Genomic DNA, 8,027 nt, shown 5'->3' on the forward strand with positions numbered 1-8,027 from the left:
ACTGAAGGGTCTGTTTCCATGTTGTACATCTCTATGACTCTATACTGAAACTTGAAATTCAACTTTGCACTCACTCCAGAGAAACAACAGTCTGGGGAACATTTGAAGCCCTTGAAGAATGGCACGTGTTTAACATCAGAACTGAGGGGGAGAGGGAGAACATTGATTCAATTTGTAATAGTCAAGTATTAACACATCCATTTGATAGCTGAGACTTAGGATAACTCAAAGATGATGATTTTCAGCTTGAGATCCCATTGTGACAGAACATTTGCTGGAAGAGGAGACATTTATTCTCAACAAAGCTGTCAACATGTGCAGAACCTCTGACGTAAAAACCATCAGCTGGAGAGTATTAATGAAAAAACAGACACGGCTTTGCAATATACTGGGAGCTATTCCATTCTGAGGTTCTGCACATGCCAAGTGATGTGCCAGTGCATTGACTTCTGGTTCCATAACAAAATAAAACAGACAGACTTCAGATGTCCATGCAGAGGGAAAAAATTACAGGAAACATAGGTCATGCAACCCTCTGAGAGCAAAGCTTTATCTTTCTCTGTCTTAAAAAGCTGACCCCTAATTTTTTTTAAAAACTGCTCTGCTACTTCTGTATTGACCCAGAAGAGGAAACATCCTTTTCTCATCCACCTTCAGGATCTTATACACTTCAATCAAGTCACCCGTCACACTTCTAAACTCCAGTAAACAAGCTCTGTCTGTCCAACCCATCCTCACAAACACCCTGTTCCTTCCAGGATTCAAGGTAGTAAACCTTCTCAGAACCTTCTCCAATGCATTTACATGTGGAGAGATGATGGCAGAGTGGTAATGTCTCGGTAATCCAAAACAAAGACTCAAGTGGTCTGGAGGCATGGCAGATGATGAAATTTGAGTTCAATTAAAAAGGTTGGAATTAAAGTTGGCCTAGCAAGCCACTCATTTCCAGGGCAGTTAGGGCTGTGCAATAAATGCTGATTGAACTTATAATGCCTATATCCCATGAATGAATACTAAAAAAAAGACCAAAATGGCATGCAGTATTTGAGATGTGGTCCCACAAATGCTCTCAATAACTGAAGCATAACATAACATCCTTGTTTTTAAACAAGCACAGAAATTGCTGGGAACACTCAGCAGGTCTGGCAGCCTCTGTGAAGAAAACGCAGAGTTATCATTTTGGGTCTAGTGACCCTTCTTCCTAGCAAGGTTTGTGCTTGTTGTTGAGTTCTAGCAACCGCAGTTCTTTGGGATTTTTTTATCCTTACTTTTATATTCAATTCTTCTTGTATCAAAGGATAGCATCCCATTCTTCTTTTTGATTACATGCTGTACCTGCATACATATCTTTTGTGTGTCTTGACTGAAATATCTAAATCCTCCTTCACTTTGAATTCTATAGTCATTCTCCATTTAAGTAATATTCCTCTTTTTCATTCTGCAGAGACTATATCTTTTTATTTCTCTGAATTTTTGATTGTGGACTGAAATGCCCCAAAGATTGCTGATGGATTATTAAATGTTTTGAAAGCAAGTAACCTGACATTATATAGTTTTATATAACTGTTGGTTCAAGTATTAGTAAGGGAAGATGCAGACAAATTGGAGCCACAGTGTGTACAAATAGAAATTCAGCGAGCACCAAGAAGCTGATAGGTCTGTGGATTAGTGACCAGTTATCAATGACAAATCTCTCTGCCTGCCAACAGCTATTGGTTTTTAGGTAGCTAAACTGCTCGAGGTTATCAAAAAGACTGAGAGAAGCCATCCAATCTCCATCCTCAGGAGCAATGTTTGTTCTCTGCAGTAAAAGCTACTTTCAGCCTGAAGGAAACCAATTTATTTTTCCTTCAGCAGTTGCTGTAATGTTGTGACTTTTAAGTGATAATTCTGAGACTTTTTATTAGTGTGAATCAGCCACCCTGTGCCTCCTGCAAACCAATGAAGGCATCAAGAGAAGTAAGACCAAGAACAGTGTTATGACCAGAACAAGAAACATTTCAGCAGATCCTGTGAACAGAGACCACTGAATGACTTTCTCAGTTTTCCCTCAGTCCATAGTATTCGTATCTCTTTCTGTCTGTGTGCTTTTGGACTGAAATTGGGTATTTTTGGCTTGGCCAGTGTCTATTGCCTAGCCCAAGTTGCACTTGACAAGGTGGTTTTGAACTGCTTTATTGCACTTCTGCACTCCATTTGGTGTATTTAGACCCAAAGTGCCATTAGGGAGAGAGTTCCAGAATTTTGTCTAGCTACAGTGAAGGAATGGCAGTGGTATATTTCCAAGTCAGAATGATGTGTGACTTGGGAGGGGAAGTTGCAGATGATGGTTTTCCATGTATCTGTTGCCCATTGCCTTCTAGATGGTAGTGTTTGTGGATTTGGAAAGTGCTACTTAAGGAGCTTGGTGAATTTCTGCAGTGTATCTTGTAAGTAGTACATGTTGCTGTGACTGAGTGTTAATAGTGGAGGGACCATATGTTTGTGGATTTGGTGCCAATCTAGCAGGCTTCATTGTCCTGGATGATGTCAAGTTTCTTGAGTATTCTTGAAGCTGCACTTCTCCAGCCAAGTGGGGAACATTCCAAAACATTCCTGATGTGTGCCTTATAAATGGCAGAGGGAACGAAGGTGGTAAAAGCAGGGCAGTGGTAGTCTGGAGAATGGACCTCTATGTCACAGAGGCCAATCACCAACTCCCCAACATCATGTCCTACTTCCCCCTTGACCATGACCCCACCATGACCCATCAGGCCAAAATCACTTACACTGTCCATGCCCTCATTGACTCCGGTGATCTCTCCTCCAGTACCTCCAATCTCAGAGTTCTCCAGCCCTTCACTGCCCAGTTCTACCTGCTCCCTAAAATCCACAAGCCCAACTACTCCAGCTAACCTGTCATTTTGGCATGCTCCTGTCCTAATGAACTCAAGTCATCCTACCTTGACTCCATCCTCTCCTGGTTCAGGTACTTCCCATCTACATCCACAACACCAACCACGTCCTCCACCTCTTCGGTAATGTCCAGTTCCCCAGTCCCCAGCACTTTATCTTCATTATGAACGTGCAGTCCTTATACACACCCATACCACACAAGGATGGCCTTCAGGCCCTCAGCTCCTTCCTCTCCAACACACCCATCCAGTCCCTCTCCACAAATACCCTTTTCCACCTTGCCAAACTAGACCTCATCCTTAATAACATTTCCTTTAAGTCCTCCAATTTCCTCTAAATCTAGGGGTGGCTATGGGCCCTGGATGGGCCGTGGCTATGCCTGCCTCTTTGTCGGCTACGTTAAACAGTCCCTCTTCAGCACCTACATAAGCACTATGCCCCAGCTCTTCCGTCATTACATCGATGACTGCATCGGTGCAGCATCCTACACCCAGGCTCAATTGGAGCAAATCATCGACTTCACCCACAACTTGCATCCCACCCTCAAATTCACTTGGTCCATCTCGACACCTCCCTCCCCTTTCTTGACATCTCCATTTCCATCTGTGGCGACAGTCTCCAGGCAGATGTTTAGTACAAATCCAAAGACTCTCACAACTACCTGCACTACGCCTCCTCCCACTCAGTATCCTGTAAGAACTTCATCCCATTCTCCCAATTACTCTGCCATTCCCAAGCATCCCAGATTTCCACCTATTTCGATCAATGTGATTGTTCCGCTCTGTCACCCAGACGGCCCTTCACCGCACCACTTCCATTCCCCATTCCACTGCTCTAACCCACCTCCCAAATGCAATAAAGACAGGGACCCCCTTTGTCCTCACCTACCACCCTACTAGTCTCTGCATCCAAATAATCATCCTTAAACACTTTCACCAACTCCAACTAGACCCCACCACCAAGAACATCTTTCCCTCCTCAGCCTTCCCTGCCTTCTCAAGAACCATTCCCTTTGACAGTCTTTGGTTGGCGCCATTCTCTCCACCAACGCCTCTATGGCTCCTCCAAACCCCCAACTGCCAGGTACCTTCCCCTGCAACCAGAAAAGACGCAAAACCTGTCGGTACACCATCCCCCTCACCTCCATCCAGGGCCCCAAACAGTCCTTCCAGGAGAGACAGAGGTTCACCTGCCTCTCCTCCAACATAGTTCATTGTATCCAGTGCTCCCGATGTGGTCTTCTCTACATTGGGGAGACGAAACATAAACTCAGTGCATGTTTTACTGAGCATCTCAGTCCGGCACGCAGAGGCCGACTGGACCACCCAGTCACCACCCATTTTAATTCCCCTTCCCACTCCCTTGCTGACATGACCATCCTTGGCCTCCTCCATTGCCACAACGAGTCAACAACAAATTGGAGGAACAACACCTCACCTTCCACCTGGGCAGTCCACGGCTTGGAGGGCTCAACATTGAATTCTCCAATTTCAAATAACCCTCCTCCCCATCACCCAGCTCCCTTTCCAGCCTCTCCCCCCTCCCTTCCGATCCTCCCATCAACCCTTCCTTCCAGCTACCAACCAGATTCATTCCTCGCACTGACCAACCAGGTTGTACCCTCTGCCTGTGTTCGCCTATCCCACTTCACCACTCTGCCCTCCACCCTCCCCTTATCTGCAGCTCCCCTGACACTCTTCCCCCATTCCTGAAGAAGAGTTATACCTGAAATGTTGACTTCTCCACCTCCTGATGCTGCCTGGTTTACTGTGTTCTTCCAGCCTCCTGCTTGTCTACATTAAACATGGCAGAGAGGCTATGGGGAGTCAGGAGGTGAGTTATTCAGAGTACAATTCCCAGCCTCTGTTCTGTTTTTGTAGCCAAAATACTAATATGGTTGTCAGTTCAGTTTCTAGTCAATGGTAACCTTCAGGATGTTGATAGTGGAGGATTCAGATATGGTGATGCCATTGAATGATGAGGGGTGATGGTGAGATTCTTTTTATTGGAGATGGGCTGTTTTCCCTGGAGCGTCGGAGGCTGAAGGGTGACCTTATAGAGGTTTACAAAATTATGAGGGGCATGGATAGGATAAATAGACAAAATCTTTTCCCTGGGGTCGGGCAGTCCAGAACTAGAGGGCATAGGTTTAGAGTGAGAGGGGAAAGATGTAAATGAAACCTAAGGGGCAACTTTTTCTTGCAGAGGGTGGTACGTGTATGGAATGAGCTGCCAGCGGATGTGGTGGAGGCTGGTACAATTGTAACATTTAAGATGCATTTGGATGGGTATATGAATAGGGAGGGTTTGAATGGATATGGATCGGGTGCTGGCAGGTGGGACTAGATTGGGTTGGGATATCTGGTCGGCATGGACAGGTTGGACCGAAAGGTCTGTTTCCATGCTGTATGTCTCTAAGACTCTATGACACTGTATGGTCATTACCTGCTGTTTGTGTCAATTGTCAACAATGTTGCCTTTAGGCTACATACAATCTCAGCTCTCCAAATTTCTGCACATACCATTTGGGGTTGGTATGTTGTTCAAAGGATTGTCTTCCAGATCCAGAAGGTATTGCTGCACATGGACCTTAGACAGCTGGAAAACTGGAAGGAATGTTACAGGGAATGCTTTTTGCAACCCAAGCTTGGAAATTCTCCAGGTTTTACGCATTTGACTGCTTTAGTGTCTGAGGATTTACAAATAGTGCTGAACATTGTGCAATCATCAGTGAATATCTCCACTTCTGACCGTATGTTGAAGAGAAAGTCATTGAATCGATCATAGAATCCCTACAATGTGGAAGCAGGCCGTTTGGTGTATTGAGTCCACACATCCCAGTCCATCCCAACCAGACTCATCCCCCAATCCTATCCCTGTAACCCTGCAGTTCCCATGTCTAATCCACCTAGCCTGCACATCCCTAGATAATATGGGCAATTTAGCATGGCCAATCCACTTAATGTGCACATCTTTGGACTGAGAGCAAATTCATGCAGACACAGAGAAAATGTGTAAACTCCACACAGACAGTCATCGGAGAGTGGAATCAAACCTGGCTCCCTGGTACTGTGATGCAGCAATGCTAACCACTGAGCTTCCAATCTTAAGAAATGAGATGAGAATAATTAATCTATAAAATTGACATGTTTCCAAATATTCATCCTAGAAATAATCTCTAAATGTAATTTGATAAATTATTTTCTTTATTAAAATTAGCAAGGAGGCGTTTTGTACTGCATTGGGTAGCATCCCAGCCTCTGACCCAGATCCACTGCAGGACCTGATAACCAAGAAAACCATAATGCAGCTGACCAGGCTGAGATTGAACTAGTCAATCCCTTAAACATATTTCAGTGACAGGAGTAAAGAGCAGGAGAAAGTATTAAGCTGCATTACCACCCTACCCCAACTCGTTTACCAAGACTGAAGAGGAATAACAAAGGCAGAGTGATGGATGTGATCTATGTGGACATCAGTAAGGCGTTTGATAAGGTTCCACATGGTGACTGGTTAACAAGGTTAGATCACATGGAAAACAGGGAGAGCTAGCCTTTTGGGTACAGCAGTGGCTGGACGGTAGGAGACAGATAGTGGTGGTGGAGGGTTGCTTTTCAGACTGGAGGCCTGTGACTAGCAGTGTGCTACAAGGATTAGTATCTTAGAGATGTACAACATGGAGACAGACCCTTCGGTCCACCTTGTCCATGCCAACCAGATATTCTAACGCAGTCTAGTCCCACCTGCCAGCACCTGGCCCATAACCCTCCAAACCATTCCCAGGTCAGATAAATTGGCCATGCTAAATTGCCCATAGTGTTAGGTGCATTAGTCAGAGGGAAATGAGTCTGGGTGGGTTACTCTTTGGAGGGTCAGTATGGATTTGTTGGGCCGAAGGGCCTGTTTCCACACTGTAGGGAATCTAATCTAATCTAATCTAATCTATTCATATACCAATCCAGATGCCTTTTTAAATGTTGCAATTGTACCAGCCTCCACCACTTTCTTTGGCAGCTCATTCCATACATGTCCCACCCTCTGTGTGAAAAGGTTGCCCCTCTATAAAAAGAAATTTTACATCTTTCCCCTCTCACCCTTAACGTAGACTCCCCCACCCCAGGACTTTGTTTATTTACCCTATCCATGCCCCTCATGATTTTATAAACCTCTACAAGGTCACCCCTCAGCCTCCGACGCTCCACGGAAAACAGCCCCAGTCTATTCAATCTCTCCCCATAGTCAAATCCTCCAAACCTGGCAACATCCTTATAAAACGTTTCTGAACCCTTTCAAGTTTTACAACATCTTTCTGATAGGAAGGAGACCAGAACTGCACACAATATTCCAAATTGATGCTGGGTCTACTGCTTTTTGTCATTTATAGAAATGATTGGATGTGAACGTTGATGGTATGGTTAGTAAGTTTGGAGATAACACCAAAATTGGAGGTGTAGCAGACAGCGAAAAAGTTTACCTCAGAGTACAATGGGATCTTGATCAGATGGGCCAATGGGCTGAGCAGTGGCAGATGGAGTTTAATTTAGATAAACTCAAAGTCCTGCACTTTGGAAAGGCAAATCAGGGCAGGACTTATACACTTAATAATAAGGTCTGGAGGAGTGTTGCTTAACAAAAAGAGCTTGTTGTGCAGGTTCCTTGAAAGTGGAGTTGCAGGTAGACAGGATAGTGAAGAAGGCATTTGATATGCTTTCTTTTATTAGTCAGTGCATTAAGTATAGGAGTTGGGAGGTCATGTTGCAGCTGTACAGGTCACATTTGGAATATTGCTTGCAATTCTGGTTCCCCTGTTATAGGAAGGATGTTGTGAAATTTGAAAGTGTTTTGAGAAAATTTACAAGAATGTTACCAGGGTTAGGGGGTTTGAGCTGTAGGGAGAGGCTGAATAGGTTGGGGCTATTTTTCCTGGAGCGTTGGAACCTTATAGAAAGTTTATGAAATCATGAGGGGCATGGATAGGGTGAATAGCCTAATTAGCAAAATTAGTTGCTGTGGTATAGTGACCAGACCATAGTGGTGATGCTGGGAATGTCATTAAACAGGAAAATCAGAGAGTCATGCAGTAAAGGAACATGTAATTATGGATGACTTTAAGTAGCCACAATATGGTGGAG

Source organism: Hemiscyllium ocellatum, chromosome 17 (assembly GCF_020745735.1).
Source record: "Hemiscyllium ocellatum isolate sHemOce1 chromosome 17, sHemOce1.pat.X.cur, whole genome shotgun sequence".
Taxonomy (NCBI): Eukaryota; Metazoa; Chordata; class Chondrichthyes; order Orectolobiformes; family Hemiscylliidae; genus Hemiscyllium; species Hemiscyllium ocellatum.